Genomic DNA, 22032 nt, shown 5'->3' with positions numbered 1-22032 from the left:
AATACTGCGCGGTCACTGACAAGACAATTTCGGCGCCGTTTAATTGGCTCCCTCGTATCGCCCGCGTCGGCTGCGGTGCCCTATTAGAGCGAAAATCCCAATACTGCGCGGTCACTGACAAGACAATTTCGGCGCCGTTTAATTGGCTCCCTCGTATCGCCCGCGTCGGCTGCGGGGCCCTATTAGAGCGAAAATCCCAATACTGCGCGGTCACTGACAAGACAATTTCGGCGCCGTTTATTTGGCTCCCTCGTATCGCCCGCGTCGGCTGCGGGGCCCTATTAGAGCGAAAATCCCAATACTGCGCGGTCACTGACAAGACAATTTCGGCGCCGTTTAATTGGCTCCCTCGTATCGCCCGCGTCAGCTGCGGTGCCCTATTAGAGCGAAAATCCCAATACTGCGCGGTCACTGACAAGACAATTTCGGCGCCGTTTAATTGGCTCCCTCGTATCGCCCGCGTCGGCTGCGGTGCCCTATTAGAGCGAAAATCCCAATACTGCGCGGTCACTGACAAGACAATTTCGGCGCCGTTTAATTGGCTCCCTCGTATCGCCCCCGTCGGCTGCGGGGCCCTATTAGAGCGAAAATCCCAATACTGCGCGGTCACTGACAAGACAATTTCGGCGCCGTTTAATTGGCTCCCTCGTATCGCCCGCGTCGGCTGCGGGGCCCTATTAGAGCGAAAATCCCAATACTGCGCGGTCACTGACATGACAATTTCGGCGCCGTTTATTTGGCTCCCTCGTATCGCCCGCGTCGGCTGCGGGGCCCTATTAGAGCGAAAATCCCAATACTGCGCGGTCACTGACAAGACAATTTCGGCGCCGTTTAATTGGCTCCCTCGTATCGCCCGCGTCAGCTGCGGTGCCCTATTAGAGCGAAAATCCCAATACTGCGCGGTCACTGACAAGACAATTTCGGCGCCGTTTAATTGGCTCCCTCGTATCGCCCGCGTCAGCTGCGGGGCCCTATTAGAGCGAAAATCCCAATACTGCGCGGTCACTGACAAGACAATTTCGGCGCCGTTTAATTGGCTCCCTCGTATCGCCCGCGTCGGCTGCGGGGCCCTATTAGAGCGAAAATCCCAATACTGCGCGGTCACTGACAAGACAATTTCGGCGCCGTTTAATTGGCTCCCTCGTATCGCCCGCGTCGGCTGCGGGGCCCTATTAGAGCGAAAATCCCAATACTGCGCGGTCACTTTCAAGACAATTTCGGCGCCGTTTAATTGGCTCCCTCGTATCGCCCGCGTCAGCTGCGGTGCCCTATTAGAGCGAAAATCCCAATACTGCGCGGTCACTGACAAGATAATTTCGGCGCCGTTTAATTGGCTCCCTCGTATCGCCCGCGTCGGCTGCGGGGCCCTATTAGAGCGAAAATCCCAATACTGCGCGGTCACTGACAAGACAATTTCGGCGCCGTTTAATTGGCTCCCTCGTATCGCCCGCGTCAGCTGCGGTGCCCTATTAGAGCGAAAATCCCAATACTGCGCGGTCACTGACAAGACAATTTCGGCGCCGTTTAATTGGCTCCCTCGTATCGCCCGCGTCAGCTGCGGTGCCCTATTAGAGCGAAAATCCCAATACTGCGCGGTCACTGACAAGACAATTTCGGCGCCGTTTAATTGGCTCCCTCGTATCGCCCGCGTCGGCTGCGGGGCCCTATTAGAGCGAAAATCCCAATACTGCGCGGTCACTGACAAGACAATTTCGGCGCCGTTTAATTGGCTCCCTCGTATCGCCCGCGTCGGCTGCGGGGCCCTATTAGAGCGAAAATCCCAATACTGCGCGGTCACTGACAAGACAATTTCGGCGCCGTTTAATTGGCTCCCTCGTATCGCCCGCGTCGGCTGCGGGGCCCTATTAGAGCGAAAATCCCAATACTGCGCGGTCACTGACAAGACAATTTCGGCGCCGTTTAATTGGCTCCCTCGTATCGCCCGCGTCGGCTGCGGGGCCCTATTAGAGCGAAAATCCCAATACTGCGCGGTCACTGACAAGACAATTTCGGCGCCGTTTAATTGGCTCCCTCGTATCGCCCGCGTCGGCTGCGGGGCCCTATTAGAGCGAAAATCCCAATACTGCGCGGTCACTGACAATACAATTTCGGCGCCGTTTAATTGGCTCCCTCGTATCGCCCGCGTCGGCTACGGGGCCCTATTAGAGCGAAAATCCTAATACTGCGCGGTCACTGACAAGACAATTTCGGCGCCGTTTAATTGGCTCCCTCGTATCGCCCGCGTCGGCCGCGGTGCCCTATTAGAGCGAAAATCCCAATACTGCGCGGTCACTGACAAGACAATTTCGGCGCCGTTTAATTGGCTCCCTCGTATCGCCCGCGTCGGCTGCGGGGCCCTATTAGAGCGAAAATCCCAATACTGCGCGGTCACTGACAAGACAATTTCGGCGCCGTTTAATTGGCTCCCTCGTATCGCCCGCGTCGGCTACGGTGCCCTATTAGAGCGAAAATCCCAATACTGCGCGGTCACTGACAAGACAATTTCGGCGCCGTTTAATTGGCTCCCTCGTATCGCCCGCGTCGGCTGCGGGGCCCTATTAGAGCGAAAATCCCAATACTGCGCGGTCACTGACAAGACAATTTCGGCGCCGTTTAATTGGCTCCCTCGTATCGCCCGCGTCGGCTGCGGGGCCCTATTAGAGCGAAAATCCCAATACTGCGCGGTCACTGACAAGACAATTTCGGCGCCGTTTAATTGGCTCCCTCGTATCGCCCGCGTCGGCTGCGGGGCCCTATTAGAGCGAAAATCCCAATACTGCGCGGTCACTGACAAGATAGTTTCGGCGCCGTTTAATTGGCTCCCTCGTATCGCCCGCGTCGGCTGCGGGGCCCTATTAGAGCGAAAATCCCAATACTGCGCGGTCACTGACAAGACGATTTCGGCGCCGTTTAATTGGCTCCCTCGTATCGCCCGCGTCGGCTGCGGGGCTCTATTAGAGCGAAAATTCCAATACTGCGCGGTCACTGACAAGACAATTTCGGCGCCGTTTAATTGGCTCCCTCGTATCGCCCGCGTCGGCTGCGGGGCCCTATTAGAGCGAAAATCCCAATACTGCGCGGTCACTGACAAGATAATTTCGGCGCCGTTTAATTGGCTCCCTCGTATCGCCCGCGTCGGCTGCGGGGCCCTATTAGAGCGAAAATCCCAATACTGCGCGGTCACTGACAAGATAATTTTGGCGCCGTTTAATTGGCTCCCTCGTATCGCCCGCGTCGGCTGCGGGGCCCTATTAGAGCGAAAATCCCAATACTGCGCGGTCACTGACAAGACAATTTCGGCGCCGTTTAATTGGCTCTCTCGTATCGCCCGCGTCGGCTGCGGGGCCCTATTTGAGCGAAAATCCCAATACTGCGCGGTCACTGACAAGACAATTTCGGCGCCGTTTAATTGGCTCCCTCGTATCGCCCGCGTCGGCTGCGGGGCCCTATTAGAGCGAAAATCCCAATATTGCGCGGTCACTGACAAGACAGTTTCGGCGCCGTTTAATTGGCTCCCTCGTATCGCCCGCGTCGGCTGCGGGGCCCTATTAGAGCGAAAATCCCAATACTGCGCGGTCACTGACAAGACAATTTCGGCGCTGTTTAATTGGCTCCCTCGTATCGCCCGCGTCGGCTGCGGGGCCCTATTAGAGCGAAAATCCCAATACTGCGCGGTCACTGACAAGATAATTTCGGCGCCGTTTAATTGGCTCCCTCGTATCGCCCGCGTCGGCTGCGGGGCCCTATTAGAGCGAAAATCCCAATACTGCGCGGTCACTGACAAGATAATTTCGGCGCCGTTTAATTGGCTCCCTCGTATCGCCCGCGTCGGCTGCGGGGCCCTATTAGAGCGAAAATCCCAATACTGCGCGGTCACTGACAAGACATTTTCGGCGCCGTTTAATTGGCTCCCTCGTATCGCCCGCGTCGGCTGCGGGGCCCTATTAGAGCGAAAATCCCAATACTGCGCGGTCACTGACAAGACAATTTCGGCGCCGTTTAATTGGCTCCCTCGTATCGCCCGCGTCGGCTGCGGTGCCCTATTAGAGCGAAAATCCCAATACTGCGCGGTCACTGACAAGACAATTTCGGCGCCGTTTAATTGGCTCCCTCGTATCGCCCGCGTCGGCTGCGGTGCCCTATTAGAGCGAAAATCCCAATACTGCGCGGTCACTGACAAGACAATTTCGGCGCAGTTTAATTGGCTCCCTCGTATCGCCCGCGTCGGCTGCGGTGCCCTATTAGAGCGAAAATCCCAATACTGCGCGGTCACTGACAAGACAATTTCGGCGCAGTTTAATTGGCTCCCTCGTATCGCCCGCGTCGGCTGCGGTGCCCTATTAGAGCGAAAATCCCAATACTGCGCGGTCACTGACAAGACAATTTCGGCGCCGTTTAATTGGCTCCCTCGTATCGCCCGCGTCGGCTGCGGTGCCCTATTAGAGCGAAAATCCCAATACTGCGCGGTCACTGACAAGACAATTTCGGCGCCGTTTAATTGGCTCCCTCGTATCGCCCGCGTCGGCTGCGGGGCCCTATTAGAGCGAAAATCCCAATACTGCGCGGTCACTGACAAGACAATTTCGGCGCCGTTTAATTGGCTCCCTCGTATCGCCCGCGTCGGCTGCGGGGCCCTATTAGAGCGAAAATCCCAATACTGCGCGGTCACTGACAAGACAATTTCGGCGCCGTTTAATTGGCTCCCTCGTATCGCCCGCGTCGGCTGCGGGGCCCTATTAGAGCGAAAATCCCAATACTGCGCGGTCACTGACAAGATAGTTTCGGCGCCGTTTAATTGGCTCCCTCGTATCGCCCGCGTCGGCTGCGGGGCCCTATTAGAGCGAAAATCCCAATACTGCGCGGTCACTGACAAGACGATTTCGGCGCCGTTTAATTGGCTCCCTCGTATCGCCCGCGTCGGCTGCGGGGCTCTATTAGAGCGAAAATTCCAATACTGCGCGGTCACTGACAAGACAATTTCGGCGCCGTTTAATTGGCTCCCTCGTATCGCCCGCGTCGGCTGCGGGGCCCTATTAGAGCGAAAATCCCAATACTGCGCGGTCACTGACAAGATAATTTCGGCGCCGTTTAATTGGCTCCCTCGTATCGCCCGCGTCGGCTGCGGGGCCCTATTAGAGCGAAAATCCCAATACTGCGCGGTCACTGACAAGATAATTTTGGCGCCGTTTAATTGGCTCCCTCGTATCGCCCGCGTCGGCTGCGGGGCCCTATTAGAGCGAAAATCCCAATACTGCGCGGTCACTGACAAGACAATTTCGGCGCCGTTTAATTGGCTCCCTCGTATCGCCCGCGTCGGCTGCGGGGCCCTATTTGAGCGAAAATCCCAATACTGCGCGGTCACTGACAAGACAATTTCGGCGCCGTTTAATTGGCTCCCTCGTATCGCCCGCGTCGGCTGCGGGGCCCTATTAGAGCGAAAATCCCAATATTGCGCGGTCACTGACAAGACAGTTTCGGCGCCGTTTAATTGGCTCCCTCGTATCGCCCGCGTCGGCTGCGGGGCCCTATTAGAGCGAAAATCCCAATACTGCGCGGTCACTGACAAGACAATTTCGGCGCCGTTTAATTGGCTCCCTCGTATCGCCCGCGTCGGCTGCGGGGCCCTATTAGAGCGAAAATCCCAATACTGCGCGGTCACTGACAAGATAATTTCGGCGCCGTTTAATTGGCTCCCTCGTATCGCCCGCGTCGGCTGCGGGGCCCTATTAGAGCGAAAATCCCAATACTGCGCGGTCACTGACAAGATAATTTCGGCGCCGTTTAATTGGCTCCCTCGTATCGCCCGCGTCGGCTGCGGGGCCCTATTAGAGCGAAAATCCCAATACTGCGCGGTCACTGACAAGACATTTTCGGCGCCGTTTAATTGGCTCCCTCGTATCGCCCGCGTCGGCTGCGGGGCCCTATTAGAGCGAAAATCCCAATACTGCGCGGTCACTGACAAGACAATTTCGGCGCCGTTTAATTGGCTCCCTCGTATCGCCCGCGTCGGCTGCGGTGCCCTATTAGAGCGAAAATCCCAATACTGCGCGGTCACTGACAAGACAATTTCGGCGCCGTTTAATTGGCTCCCTCGTATCGCCCGCGTCGGCTGCGGGGCCCTATTAGAGCGAAAATCCCAATACTGCGCGGTCACTGACAAGATAATTTCGGCGCCGTTTAATTGGCTCCCTCGTATCGCCCGCGTCGGCTGCGGGGCCCTATTAGAGCGAAAATCCCAATACTGCGCGGTCACTGACAAGATAATTTTGGCGCCGTTTAATTGGCTCCCTCGTATCGCCCGCGTCGGCTGCGGGGCCCTATTAGAGCGAAAATCCCAATACTGCGCGGTCACTGACAAGACAATTTCGGCGCCGTTTTATTGGCTCCCTCGTATCGCCCGCGTCGGCTGCGGGGCCCTATTTGAGCGAAAATCCCAATACTGCGCGGTCACTGACAAGACAATTTCGGCGCCGTTTAATTGGCTCCCTCGTATCGCCCGCGTCGGCTGCGGGGCCCTATTAGAGCGAAAATCCCAATATTGCGCGGTCACTGACAAGACAGTTTCGGCGCCGTTTAATTGGCTCCCTCGTATCGCCCGCGTCGGCTGCGGGGCCCTATTAGAGCGAAAATCCCAATACTGCGCGGTCACTGACAAGACAATTTCGGCGCCGTTTAATTGGCTCCCTCGTATCGCCCGCGTCGGCTGCGGGGCCCTATTAGAGCGAAAATCCCAATACTGCGCGGTCACTGACAAGATAATTTCGGCGCCGTTTAATTGGCTCCCTCGTATCGCCCGCGTCGGCTGCGGGGCCCTATTAGAGCGAAAATCCCAATACTGCGCGGTCACTGACAAGATAATTTCGGCGCCGTTTAATTGGCTCCCTCGTATCGCCCGCGTCGGCTGCGGGGCCCTATTAGAGCGAAAATCCCAATACTGCGCGGTCACTGACAAGACATTTTCGGCGCCGTTTAATTGGCTCCCTCGTATCGCCCACGTCGGCTGCGGGGCCCTATTAGAGCGAAAATCCCAATACTGCGCGGTCACTGACAAGACAATTTCGGCGCCGTTTAATTGGCTCCCTCGTATCGCCCGCGTCGGCTGCGGTGCCCTATTAGAGCGAAAATCCCAATACTGCGCGGTCACTGACAAGACAATTTCGGCGCCGTTTAATTGGCTCCCTCGTATCGCCCGCGTCGGCTGCGGTGCCCTATTAGAGCGAAAATCCCAATACTGCGCGGTCACTGACAAGACAATTTCGGCGCAGTTTAATTGGCTCCCTCGTATCGCCCGCGTCGGCTGCGGTGCCCTATTAGAGCGAAAATCCCAATACTGCGCGGTCACTGACAAGACAATTTCGGCGCAGTTTAATTGGCTCCCTCGTATCGCCCGCGTCGGCTGCGGTGCCCTATTAGAGCGAAAATCCCAATACTGCGCGGTCACTGACAAGACAATTTCGGCGCCGTTTAATTGGCTCCCTCGTATCGCCCGCGTCGGCTGCGGTGCCCTATTAGAGCGAAAATCCCAATACTGCGCGGTCACTGACAAGACAATTTCGGCGCCGTTTAATTGGCTCCCTCGTATCGTGCGCGTCGGCTGCGGTGCCCTATTAGAGCGAAAATCCCAATACTGCGCGGTCACTGACAAGACAATTTCGGCGCCGTTTAATTGGCTCCCTCGTATCGCCCGCGTCGGCTGCGGTGCCCTATTAGAGCGAAAATCCCAATACTGCGCGGTCACTGACAAGACAATTTCGGCGCCGTTTAATTGGCTCCCTCGTATCGCCCGCGTCGGCTGCGGTGCCCTATTAGAGCGAAAATCCCAATACTGCGCGGTCACTGACAAGACAATTTCGGTGCCGTTTAATTGGCTCCCTCGTATCGCCCGCGTCGGCTGCGGTGCCCTATTAGAGCGAAAATCCCAATACTGCGCGGTCACTGACAAGACAATTTCGGCGCCGTTTAATTGGCTCCCTCGTATCGTGCGCGTCGGTTGCGGTGCCCTATTAGAGCGAAAATCCCAATACTGCGCGGTCACTGACAAGACAATTTCGGCGCCGTTTAATTGGCTCCCTCGTATCGCCCGCGTCGGCTGCGGTGCCCTATTAGAGCGAAAATCCCAATACTGCGCGGTCACTGACAAGACAATTTCGGCGCCGTTTAATTGGCTCCATCGTATCGCCCGCGTCGGCTGCGGTGCCTTATTAGAGCGAAAATCCCAATACTGCGCGGTCACTGACAAGACAATTTCGGCGCCGTTAAATTGGCTCCCTCGTATCGCCCGCGTCGGCTGCGGTGCCCTATTAGAGCGAAAATCCCAATACTGCGCGGTCACTGACAAGCCAATTTCGGCGCCGTTTAATTGGCTCCCTCGTATCGCCCGCGTCGGCTGCGGTGCCCTATTAGAGCGAAAATCCCAATACTGCGCGGTCACTGACAAGACAATTTCGGCGCCGTTTAATTGGCTCCCTCGTATCGTGCGCGTCGGCTGCGGTGCCCTATTAGAGCGAAAATCCCAATACTGCGCGGTCACTGACAAGACAATTTCGGCGCCGTTTAATTGGCTACCTCGTATCGTGCGCGTCGGCTGCGGTGCCCTATTAGAGCGAAAATCCCAATACTGCGCGGTCACTGACAAGACAATTTCGGCGCCGTTTAATTGGCTCCCTCGTATCGCCCGCGTCGGCTGCGGTGCCCTATTAGAGCGAAAATCCCAATACTGCGCGGTCACTGACAAGACAATTTTGGCACCGTTTAATTGGCTCCCTCGTATCGCCCGCGTCGGCTGCGGTGCCCTATTAGAGCGAAAATCCCAATACTGCGCGGTCACTGACAAGACAATTTCGGCGCCGTTTAATTGGCTCCCTCGTATCGCCCACGTCGGCTGCGGTGCCCTATTAGAGCGAAAATCCCAATACTGCGCGGTCACTGACAAGACAATTTCGGCGCCGTTTAATTGGCTCCCTCGTATCGCCCGCGTCGGCTGCGGTGCCCTATTAGAGCGAAAATCCCAATACTGCGCGGTCACTGACAAGACAATTTCGGCGCCGTTTAATTGGCTCCCTCGTATCGTGCGCGTCGGCTGAGGTGCCCTATTAGAGCGAAAATCCCAATACTGCGCGGTCACTGACAAGACAATTTCGGCGCCGTTTAATTGGCTCCCTCGTATCGTGCGCGTCGGCTGCGGTGCCCTATTAGAGCGAAAATCCCAATACTGCGCGGTCACTGACAAGACAATTTCGGCGCCGTTTAATTGGCTCCCTCGTATCGCCCGCGTCGGCTGCGGTGCCCTATTAGAGCGAAAATCCCAATACTGCGCGGTCACTGACAAGACAATTTCGGCGCCGTTTAATTGGCTCCCTCGTATCGCCCGCGTCGGCTGCGGTGCCCTATTAGAGCGAAAATCCCAATACTGCGCGGTCACTGACAAGACAATTTCGGCGCCGTTTAATTGGCTCCCTCGTATCGTGCGCGTCGGCTGCGGTGCCCTATTAGAGCGAAAATCCCAATACTGCGCGGTCACTGACAAGACAATTTCGGCGCCGTTTAATTGGCTCCCTCGTATCGCCCGCGTCGGCTGCGGTGCCCTATTAGAGCGAAAATCCCAATACTGCGCGGTTTCTGACAAGACAATTTCGGCGCCGTTTAATTGGCTCCCTCGTATCATGCGCGTCGGCTGCGGTGCCCTATTAGAGCGAAAATCCCAATACTGCGCGGTCACCGACAAGACAATTTCGGCGCCGTTTAATTGGCTCCCTCGTATCGTGCGCGTCGGCTGCGGTGCCCTATTAGAGCGAAAATCCCAATACTGCGCGGTCACTGACAAGACAATTTCTGCGCCGTTTAATTGGCTCCCTCGTATCGTGCGCGTCGGCTGCGGTGCCCTATTAGAGCGAAAATCCCAATACTGCGCGGTCACTGACAAGACAATTTCGGCGCCGTTTAATTGGCTCCCTCGTATCGCCCGCGTCGGCTGCGGTGTCCTATTAGAGCGAAAATCCCAATACTGCGCGGTCACTGACAAGACAATTTCGGCGCCGTTTAATTGGCTCCCTCGTATCGTGCGCGTCGGCTGCGGTGCCCTATTAGAGCGAAAATCCCAATACTGCGCGGTCACTGACAAGACAATTTCGGCGCCGTTTAATTGGCTCCTTCGTATCGTGCGCGTCGGCTGCGGTGCCCTATTAGAGCGAAAATCCCAATACTGCGCGGTCACTGACAAGACAATTTCGGCGCCGTTTAATTGGCTCCCTCGTATCATGCGCGTCGGCTGCGGTGCCCTATTAGAGCGAAAATCCCAATACTGCGCGGTCACTGACAAGACAATTTCGGCGCCGTTTAATTGGCTCCCTCGTATCGTGCGCGTCGGCTGCGGTGCCCTATTAGAGCGAAAATCCCAATACTGCGCGGTCACTGACAAGACAATTTCGGCGCCGTTTAATGGGCTCCCTCGTATCGCCCGCGTCGGCTGCGGTGCCCTATTAGAGCGAAAATCCCAATACTGCGCGGTCACTGACAAGACAATTTCGGCGCCGTTTAATTGGCTCCCTCGTATCGCCCGCGTCGGCTGCGGTGCCCTATTAGAGCGAAAATCCCAATACTGCGCGGTCACTGACAAGACAATTTCGGCGCCGTTTAATTGGCTCCCTCGTATCGCCCGCGTCGGCTGCGGTGTCCTATTAGAGCGAAAATCCCAATACTGCGCGGTCACTGACAAGACAATTTCGGCGCCGTTTAATTGGCTCCCTCGTATCGTGCGCGTCGGCTGCGGTGCCCTATTAGAGCGAAAATCCCAATACTGCGCGGTCACTGACAAGACAATTTCGGCGCCGTTTAATTGGCTCCCTCGTATCGCCCGCGTCGGCTGCGGTGCCCTATTAGAGCGAAAATCCCAATACTGCGCGGTCACTGACAAGACAATTTCGGCGCCGTTTAATTGGCTCCCTCGTATCATGCGCGTCGGCTGCGGTGCCCTATTAGAGCGAAAATCCCAATACTGCGCGGTCACTGACAAGACAATTTCGGCGCCGTTTAATTGGCTCCCTCGTATCGTGCGCGTCGGCTGCGGTGCCCTATTAGAGCGAAAATCCCAATACTGCGCGGTCACTGACAAGACAATTTCGGCGCCGTTTAATTGGCTCCCTCGTATCGTGCGCGTCGGCTGCGGTGCCCTATTAGAGCGAAAATCCCAATACTGCGCGGTCACTGACAAGACAATTTCGGCGCCGTTTAATTGGCTCCCTCGTATCGTGCGCGTCGGCTGCGGTGCCCTATTAGAGCGAAAATCCCAATACTGCGCGGTCACTGACAAGACAATTTCGGCGCCGTTTAATTGGCTCCCTCGTATCGCCCGCGTCGGCTGCGGTGCCCTATTAGAGCGAAAATCCCAATACTGCGCGGTCACTGACAAGACAATTTCGGCGCCGTTTAATTGGCTCCCTCGTATCGCCCGCGTCGGCTGCGGTGCCCTATTAGAGCGAAAATCCCAATACTGCGCGGTCACTGACAAGACAATTTCGGCGCCGTTTAATTGGCTCCCTCGTATCGTGCGCGTCGGCTGCGGTGCCCTATTAGAGCGAAAATCCCAATACTGCGCGGTCACTGACAAGACAATTTCGGCGCCGTTTAATTGGCTCCCTCGTATCGTGCGCGTCGGCTGCGGTGCCCTATTAGAGCGAAAATCCCAATACTGCGCGGTCACTGACAAGACAATTTCGGCGCCGTTTAATTGGCTCCCTCGTATCGTGCGCGTCGGCTGCGGTGCCCTATTAGAGCGAAAATCCCAATACTGCGCGGTCACAGACAAGACAATTTCGGCGCCGTTTAATTGGCTCCCTCGTATCGCCCGCGTCGGCTGCGGTGCCCTATTAGAGCGAAAATCCCAATACTGCGCGGTCACTGACAAGACAATTTCGGCGCCGTTTAATTGGCTCCCTCGTATCGCCCGCGTCGGCTGCGGTGCCCTATTAGAGCGAAAATCCCAATACTGCGCGGTCACTGACAAGACAATTTCGGCGCCGGTTAATTGGCTCCCTCGTATCGTGCGCGTCGGCTGCGGTGCCCTATTAGAGCGAAAATCCCAATACTGCGCGGTCACTGACAAGACAATTTCGGCGCCGTTTAATTGGCTCCCTCGTATCGCCCGCGTCGGCTGCGGTGCCCTATTAGAGCGAAAATCCCAATACTGCGCGGTCACTGACAAGACAATTTCGGCGCCGTTTAATTGGCTCCCTCGTATCGTGCGCGTCGGCTGCGGTGCCCTATTAGAGCGAAAATCCCAATACTGCGCGGTCACTGACAAGACAATTTCGGCGCCGTTTAATTGGCTCCCTCGTATCGCCCGCGTCGGCTGCGGTGCCCTATTAGAGCGAAAATCCCAATACTGCGCGGTCACTGACAAGACAATTTCGGCGCCGTTTAATTGGCTCCCTCGTATCGCCCGCGTCGGCTGCGGTGCCCTATTAGAGCGAAAATCCCAATACTGCGCGGTCACTGACAAGACAATTTCGGCGCCGTTTAATTGGCTCCCTCGTATCGTGCGCGTCGGCTGCGGTGCCCTATTAGAGCGAAAATCCCAATACTGCGCGGTCACTGACAAGACAATTTCGGCGCCGTTTAATTGGCTCCCTCGTATCGCCCGCGTCGGCTGCGGTGCCCTATTAGAGCGAAAATCCCAATACTGCGCGGTCACTGACAAGACAATTTCGGCGCCGTTTAATTGGCTCCCTCGTATCGCCCGCGTCGGCTGCGGTGCCCTATTAGAGCGAAAATCCCAATACTGCGCGGTCACTGACAAGACAATTTCGGCGCCGTTTAATTGGCTCCCTCGTATCGCCCGCGTCGGCTGCGGTGCCCTATTAGAGCGAAAATCCCAATACTGCGCGGTCACTGACAAGACAATTTCGGCGCCGTTTAATTGGCTCCCTCGTATCGCCCGCGTCGGCTGCGGTGCCCTATTAGAGCGAAAATCCCAATACTGCGCGGTCACTGACAAGACAATTTCGGCGCCGTTTAATTGGCTCCCTCGTATCGCCCGCGTCGGCTGCGGTGCCCTATTAGAGCGAAAATCCCAATACTGCGCGGTCACTGACAAGACAATTTCGGCGCCGTTTAATTGGCTCCCTCGTATCGTGCGCGTCGGCTGCGGTGCCCTATTAGAGCGAAAATCCCAATACTGCGCGGTCACTGACAAGACAATTTCGGCGCCGTTTAATTGGCTCCCTCGTATCGCCCGCGTCGGCTGCGGTGCCCTATTAGAGCGAAAATCCCAATACTGCGCGGTCACTGACAAGACAATTTCGGCGCCGTTTAATTGGCTCCCTCGTATCGCCCGCGTCGGCTGCGGTGCCCTATTAGAGCGAAAATCCCAATACTGCGCGGTCACTGACAAGACAATTTCGGCGCCGTTTAATTGGCTCCCTCGTATCGCCCGCGTCGGCTGCGGTGCCCTATTAGAGCGAAAATCCCAATACTGCGCGGTCACTGACAAGACAATTTCGGCGCCGTTTAATTGGCTCCCTCGTATCGCCCGCGTCGGCTGCGGTGCCCTATTAGAGCGAAAATCCCAATACTGCGCGGTCACTGACAAGACAATTTCGGCGCCGTTTAATTGGCTCCCTCGTATTGCCCGCGTCGGCTGCGGTGCCCTATTAGAGCGAAAATCCCAATACTGCGCGGTCACTGACAAGACAATTTCGGCGCCGTTTAATTGGCTCCCTCGTATCGTGCGCGTCGGCTGCGGTGCCCTATTAGAGCGAAAATCCCAATACTGCGCGGTCACTGACAAGACAATTTCGGCGCCGTTTAATTGGCTCCCTCGTATCGCCCGCGTCGGCTGCGGTGCCCTATTAGAGCGAAAATCCCAATACTGCGCGGTCACTGACAAGACAATTTCGGCGCCGTTTAATTGGCTCCCTCGTATCGCCCGCGTCGGCTGCGGTGCCCTATTAGAGCGAAAATCCCAATACTGCGCGGTCACTGACAGGACAATTTCGGCGCCGTTTAATTGGCTCCCTCGTATCGTGCGCGTCGGCTGGGGTGCCCTATTAGAGCGAAAATCCCAATACTGCGCGGTCACTGACAAGACAATTTCGGCGCCGTTTAATTGGCTCCCTCGTATCGCCCGCGTCGGCTGCGGTGCCCTATTAGAGCGAAAATCGCAATACTGCGCGGTCACTGACAAGACAATTTCGGCGCCGTTTAATTGGCTCCCTCGTATCGCCCGCGTCGGCTGCGGTGCCCTATTAGAGCGAAAATCCCAATACTGCGCGGTCACTGACAAGACAATTTCGGCGCCGTTTAATTGGCTCCCTCGTATCGCCCGCGTCGGCTGCGGTGCCCTATTAGAGCGAAAATCCCAATACTGCGCGGTCACTGACAAGACAATTTCGGCGCCGTTTAATTGGCTCCCTCGTATCGCCCTCGTCGGCTGCGGTGCCCTATTAGAGCGAAAATCCCAATACTGCGCGGTCACTGACAAGACAATTTCGGCGCAGTTTAATTGGCTCCCTCGTATCGCCCGCGTCGGCTGGGGTGCCCTATTAGAGCGAAAATCCCAATACTGCGCGGTCACTGACAAGACAATTTCGGCGCCGTTTAATTGGCTCCCTCGTATCGCCCGCGTCGGCTGCGGTGCCCTATTAGAGCGAAAATCCCAATACTGCGCGGTCACTGACAAGACAATTTCGGCGCCGTTTAATTAGCTCCCTCGTATCGCCCGCGTCGGCTGCGGTGCCCTATTAGAGCGAAAATCCCAATACTGCGCGGTCACTGACAAGACAATTTCGGCGCCGTTTAATTGGCTCCCTCGTATCGCCCGCGTCGGCTGCGGTGCCCTATTAGAGCGAAAATCCCAATACTGCGCGGTCACTGACAAGACAATTTCGGCGCCGTTTAATTGGCTCCCTCGTATCGCCCGCGTCGGCTGCGGTGCCCTATTAGAGCGAAAATCCCAATACTGCGCGGTCACTGACAAGACAATTTCGGCGCCGTTTAATTGGCTCCCTTGTATCGCCCGCGTCGGCTGCGGTGCCCTATTAGAGCGAAAATCCCAATACTGCGCGGTCACTGACAAGACAATTTCGGCGCCGTTTAATTGGCTCCCTCGTATCGTGCGCGTCGGCTGCGGTGCCCTATTAGAGCGAAAATCCCAATACTGCGCGGTCACTGACAAGACAATTTCGGCGCCGTTTAATTGGCTCCCTCGTATCGCCCGCGTCGGCTGCGGTGCCCTATTAGAGCGAAAATCCCAATACTGCGCGGTCACTGACAAGACAATTTCGGCGCCGTTTAATTGGCTCCCTCGTATCGCCCGCGTCGGCTGGGGTGCCCTATTAGAGCGAAAATCCCAATACTGCGCGGTCACTGACAAGACAATTTCGGCGCCGTTTAATTGGCTCCCTCGTATCTCCCGCGTCGGCTGCGGTGCCCTATTAGAGCGAAAATCCCAATACTGCGCGGTCACTGACAAGACAATTTCGGCGCCGTTTAATTGGCTCCCTCGTATCGCCCGCGTCGGCTGCGGTGCCCTATTAGAGCGAAAATCCCAATACTGCGCGGTCACTGACAAGACAATTTCGGCGCCGTTTAATTGGCTCCCTCGTATCGTGCGCGTCGGCTGCGGTGCCCTATTAGAGCGAAAATCCCAATACTGCGCGGTCACTGACAAGACAATTTCGGCGCCGTTTAATTGGCTCCCTCGTATCGTGCGCGTCGGCTGCGGTGCCCTATTAGAGCGAAAATCCCAATACTGCGCGGTCACTGACAAGACAATTTCGGCGCCGTTTAATTGGCTCCCTCGTATCGCCCGCGTCGGCTGCGGTGCCCTATTAGAGCGAAAATCCCAATACTGCGCGGTCACTGACAAGACAATTTCGGCGCCGTTTAATTGGCTCCCTCGTATCGTGCGCGTCGGCTGCGGTGCCATATTAGAGCGAAAATCCCAATACTGCGCGGTCACTGACAAGACAATTTCGGCGCCGTTTAATTGGCTCCCTCGTATCGTGCGCGTCGGCTGCGGTGCCCTATTAGAGCGAAAATCCCAATACTGCGCGGTCACTGACAAGACAATTTCGGCGCCGTTTAATTGGCTCCCTCGTATCCCCCGCGTCGGCTGCGGTGCCCTATTAGAGCGAAAATCCCAATACTGCGCGGTCACTGACAAGACAATTTCGGCGCCGTTTAATTGGCTCCCTCGTATCGCCCGCGTCGGCTGCGGTGCCCTATTAGAGCGAAAATCCCAATACTGCGCGGTCACTGACAAGACAATTTCGGCCCCGTTTAATTGGCTCCCTCGTATCGTGCGCGTCGGCTGCAATGCCCTATTAGAGCGAAAATCCCAATACTGCGCGGTCACTGACAAGACAATTTCGGCGCCGTTTAATTGGCTCCCTCGTATCGCCCGCGTCGGCTGCGGTGCCCTATTAGAGCGAAAATCCCAATACTGCGCGGTCACTGACAAGACAATTTCGGCGCCGTTTAATTGGCTCCCTCGTATCGCCCGCGTCGGCTGCGGTGCCCTATTAGAGCGAAAATCCCAATACTGCGCGGTCACTGACAAGACAATTTCGGCGCCGTTTAATTGGCTCCCTCGTATCGTGCGCGTCGGCTGCGGTGCCCTATTAGAGCGAAAATCCCAATACTGCGCGGTCACTGACAAGACAATTTCGGCGCCGTTTAATTGGCTCCCTCGGATCGCCCGCGTCGGCTGCGGTGCCCTATTAGAGCGAAAATCCCAATACTGCGCGGTCACTGACAAGACAATTTCGGCGCCGTTTAATTGGCTCCCTCGTATCGTGCGCGTCGGCTGCGGTGCCCTATTAGAGCGAAAATCCCAATACTGCGCGGTCACTGACAAGACAATTTCGGCGCCGTTTAATTGGCTCCCTCGTATCGTGCGCGTCGGCTGAGGTGCCCTATTAGAGCGAAAATCCCAATACTGCGCGGTCACTGACAAGACAATTTCGGCGCCGTTTAATTGGCTCCCTCGTATCGTGCGCGTCGGCTGCGGTGCCCTATTAGAGCGAAAATCCCAATACTGCGCGGTCACTGACAAGACAATTTCGGCGCCGTTTAATTGGCTCCCTCGTATCGCCCGCGTCGGCTGCGGTGCCCTATTAGAGCGAAAATCCCAATACTGCGCGGTCACTGACAAGACAATTTCAGCGCCGTTCAATTGGCTCCCTCGTATCGCCCGCGTCGGCTGCGGTGCCCTATTAGAGCGAAAATCCCAATACTGCGCGGTCACTGACAAGACAATTTCGGCGCCGTTTAATTGGCTCCCTCGTATCGTGCGCGTCGGCTGCGGTGCCCTATTAGAGCGAAAATCCCAATACTGCGCGGTCACTGACAAGACAATTTCGGCGCCGTTTAATTGGCTCCCTCGTATCGCCCGCGTCGGCTGCGGTGCCCTATTAGAGCGAAAATCCCAATACTGCGCGGTTTCTGACAAGACAATTTCGGCGCCGTTTAATTGGCTCCCTCGTATCATGCGCGTCGGCTGCGGTGCCCTATTAGAGCGAAAATCCCAATACTGCGCGGTCACCGACAAGACAATTTCGGCGCCGTTTAATTGGCTCCCTCGTATCGTGCGCGTCGGCTGCGGTGCCCTATTAGAGCGAAAATCCCAATACTGCGCGGTCACTGACAAGACAATTTCTGCGCCGTTTAATTGGCTCCCTCGTATCGTGCGCGTCGGCTGCGGTGCCCTATTAGAGCGAAAATCCCAATACTGCGCGGTCACTGACAAGACAATTTCGGCGCCGTTTAATTGGCTCCCTCGTATCGCCCGCGTCGGCTGCGGTGTCCTATTAGAGCGAAAATCCCAATACTGCGCGGTCACTGACAAGACAATTTCGGCGCCGTTTAATTGGCTCCCTCGTATCGTGCGCGTCGGCTGCGGTGCCCTATTAGAGCGAAAATCCCAATACTGCGCGGTCACTGACAAGACAATTTCGGCGCCGTTTAATTGGCTCCTTCGTATCGTGCGCGTCGGCTGCGGTGCCCTATTAGAGCGAAAATCCCAATACTGCGCGGTCACTGACAAGACAATTTCGGCGCCGTTTAATTGGCTCCCTCGTATCATGCGCGTCGGCTGCGGTGCCCTATTAGAGCGAAAATCCCAATACTGCGCGGTCACTGACAAGACAATTTCGGCGCCGTTTAATTGGCTCCCTCGTATCGTGCGCGTCGGCTGCGGTGCCCTATTAGAGCGAAAATCCCAATACTGCGCGGTCACTGACAAGACAATTTCGGCGCCGTTTAATTGGCTCCCTCGTATCGCCCGCGTCGGCTGCGGTGCCCTATTAGAGCGAAAATCCCAATACTGCGCGGTCACTGACAAGACAATTTCGGCGCCGTTTAATTGGCTCCCTCGTATCGCCCGCGTCGGCTGCGGTGCCCTATTAGAGCGAAAATCCCAATACTGCGCGGTCACTGACAAGACAATTTCGGCGCCGTTTAATTGGCTCCCTCGTATCGTGCGCGTCGGCTGCGGTGCCCTATTAGAGCGAAAATCCCAATACTGCGCGGTCACTGACAAGACAATTTCGGCGCCGTTTAATTGGCTCCCTCGTATCGTGCGCGTCGGCTGCGGTGCCCTATTAGAGCGAAAATCCCAATACTGCGCGGTCACTGACAAGACAATTTCGGCGCCGTTTAATTGGCTCCCTCGTATCGTGCGCGTCGGCTGCGGTGCCCTATTAGAGCGAAAATCCCAATACTGCGCGGTCACAGACAAGACAATTTCGGCGCCGTTTAATTGGCTCCCTCGTATCGCCCGCGTCGGCTGCGGTGCCCTATTAGAGCGAAAATCCCAATACTGCGCGGTCACTGACAAGACAATTTCGGCGCCGTTTAATTGGCTCCCTCGTATCGCCCGCGTCGGCTGCGGTGCCCTATTAGAGCGAAAATCCCAATACTGCGCGGTCACTGACAAGACAATTTCGGCGCCGGTTAATTGGCTCCCTCGTATCGTGCGCGTCGGCTGCGGTGCCCTATTAGAGCAAAAATCCCAATACTGCGCGGTCACTGACAAGACAATTTCGGCGCCGTTTAATTGGCTCCCTCGTATCGCCCGCGTCGGCTGCGGTGCCCTATTAGAGCGAAAATCCCAATACTGCGCGGTCACTGACAAGACAATTTCGGCGCCGTTTAATTGGCTCCCTCGTATCGCCCGCGTCGGCTGCGGTGCCCTATTAGAGCGAAAATCCCAATACTGCGCGGTCACTGACAAGACAATTTCGGCGCCATTTAATTGGCTCCCTCGTATCGCCCGCGTCGGCTGCGGTGCCCTATTAGAGCGAAAATCCCAATACTGCGCGGTCACTGACAAGACAATTTCGGCGCCGGTTAATTGGCTCCCTCGTATCGTGCGCGTCGGCTGCGGTGCCCTATTAGAGCGAAAATCCCAATACTGCGCGGTCACTGACAAGACAATTTCGGCGCCGTTTAATTGGCTCCCTCGTATCGCCCGCGTCGGCTGCGGTGCCCTATTAGAGCGAAAATCCCAATACTGCGCGGTCACTGACAAGACAATTTCGGCGCCGTTTAATTGGCTCCCTCGTATCGCCCGCGTCGGCTGCGGTGCCCTATTAGAGCGAAAATCCCAATACTGCGCGGTCACTGACAAGACAATTTCGGCGCCGTTGCTCCCTCGTATCGTGCGCGTCGGCTGCGGTGCCCTATTAGAGCGAAAATCCCAATACTGCGCGGTCACTGACAAGACAATTTCGGCGCCGTTTAATTGGCTCCCTCGTATCGCCCGCGTCGGCTGCGGTGCCCTATTAGAGCGAAAATCCCAATACTGCGCGGTCACTGACAAGACAATTTCGGCGCCGTTTAATTGGCTCCCTCGTATCGCCCGCGTCGGCTGCGGTGCCCTATTAGAGCGAAAATCCCAATACTGCGCGGTCACTGACAAGACAATTTCGGCGCCGTTTAATTGGCTCCCTCGTATCGTGCGCGTCGGCTGCGGTGCCCTATTAGAGCGAAAATCCCAATACTGCGCGGTCACTGACAAGACAATTTCGGCGCCGTTTAATTGGCTCCCTCGTATCGCCCGCGTCGGCTGCGGTGCCCTATTAGAGCGAAAATCCCAATACTGCGCGGTCACTGACAAGACAATTTCGGCGCCGTTTAATTGGCTCCCTCGTATCGCCCGCGTCGGCTGCGGTGCCCTATTAGAGCGAAAATCCCAATACTGCGCGGTCACTGACAAGACAATTTCGGCGCCGTTTAATTGGCTCCCTCGTATCGCCCGCGTCGGCTGCGGTGCCCTATTAGAGCGAAAATCCCAATACTGCGCGGTCACTGACAAGACAATTTCGGCGCCGTTTAATTGGCTCCCTCGTATCGCCCGCGTCGGCTGCGGTGCCCTATTAGAGCGAAAATCCCAATACTGCGCGGTCACTGACAAGACAATTTCGGCGCCGTTTAGTTGGCTCCCTCGTATCGCCCGCGTCGGCTGCGGTGCCCTATTAGAGCGAAAATCCCAATACTGCGCGGTCACTGACAAGACAATTTCGGCGCCGTTTAATTGGCTCCCTCGTATCGTGCGCGTCGGCTGCGGTGCCCTATTAGAGCGAAAATCCCAATACTGCGCGGTCACTGACAAGACAATTTCGGCGCCGTTTAATTGGCTCCCTCGTATCGCCCGCGTCGGCTGCGGTGCCCTATTAGAGCGAAAATCCCAATACTGCGCGGTCACTGACAAGACAATTTCGGCGCCGTTTAATTGGCTCCCTCGTATCGCCCGCGTCGGCTGCGGTGCCCTATTAGAGCGAAAATCCCAATACTGCGCGGTCACTGACAAGACAATTTCGGCGCCGTTTAATTGGCTCCCTCGTATCGCCCGCGTCGGCTGCGGTGCCCTATTAGAGCGAAAATCCCAATACTGCGCGGTCACTGACAAGACAATTTCGGCGCCGTTTAATTGGCTCCCTCGTATCGCCCGCGTCGGCTGCGGTGCCCTATTAGAGCGAAAATCCCAATACTGCGCGGTCACTGACAAGACAATTTCGGCGCCGTTTAATTGGCTCCCTCGTATTGCCCGCGTCGGCTGCGGTGCCCTATTAGAGCGAAAATCCCAATACTGCGCGGTCACTGACAAGACAATTTCGGCGCCGTTTAATTGGCTCCCTCGTATCGTGCGCGTCGGCTGCGGTGCCCTATTAGAGCGAAAATCCCAATACTGCGCGGTCACTGACAAGACAATTTCGGCGCCGTTTAATTGGCTCCCTCGTATTGCCCGCGTCGGCTGCGGTGCCCTATTAGAGCGAAAATCCCAATACTGCGCGGTCACTGACAAGACAATTTCGGCGCCGTTTAATTGGCTCCCTCGTATCGCCCGCGTCGGCTGCGGTGCCCTATTAGAGCGAAAATCCCAATACTGCGCGGTCACTGACAAGACAATTTCGGCGCCGTTTAATTGGCTCCCTCGTATCGTGCGCGTCGGCTGGGGTGCCCTATTAGAGCGAAAATCCCAATACTGCGCGGTCACTGACAAGACAATTTCGGCGCCGTTTAATTGGCTCCCTCGTATCGCCCGCGTCGGCTGCGGTGCCCTATTAGAGCGAAAATCGCAATACTGCGCGGTCACTGACAAGACAATTTCGGCGCCGTTTAATTGGCTCCCTCGTATCGCCCGCGTCGGCTGCGGTGCCCTATTAGAGCGAAAATCCCAATACTGCGCGGTCACTGACAAGACAATTTCGGCGCCGTTTAATTGGCTCCCTCGTATCGCCCGCGTCGGCTGCGGTGCCCTATTAGAGCGAAAATCCCAATACTGCGCGGTCACTGACAAGACAATTTCGGCGCCGTTTAATTGGCTCCCTCGTATCGCCCTCGTCGGCTGCGGTGCCCTATTAGAGCGAAAATCCCAATACTGCGCGGTCACTGACAAGACAATTTCGGCGCAGTTTAATTGGCTCCCTCGTATCGCCCGCGACGGCTGGGGTGCCCTATTAGAGCGAAAATCCCAATACTGCGCGGTCACTGACAAGACAATTTCGGCGCCGTTTAATTGGCTCCCTCGTATCG

This window comes from Ixodes scapularis, unplaced genomic scaffold (assembly GCF_016920785.2).
Source record: "Ixodes scapularis isolate PalLabHiFi unplaced genomic scaffold, ASM1692078v2 ptg001857l_1___fragment_3__unscaffolded, whole genome shotgun sequence".
NCBI classification, from domain to species: Eukaryota; Metazoa; Arthropoda; class Arachnida; order Ixodida; family Ixodidae; genus Ixodes; species Ixodes scapularis.
The sequence above is the reverse complement of the archived record's forward strand: the minus strand, read 5'-3'. Positions refer to the sequence as shown.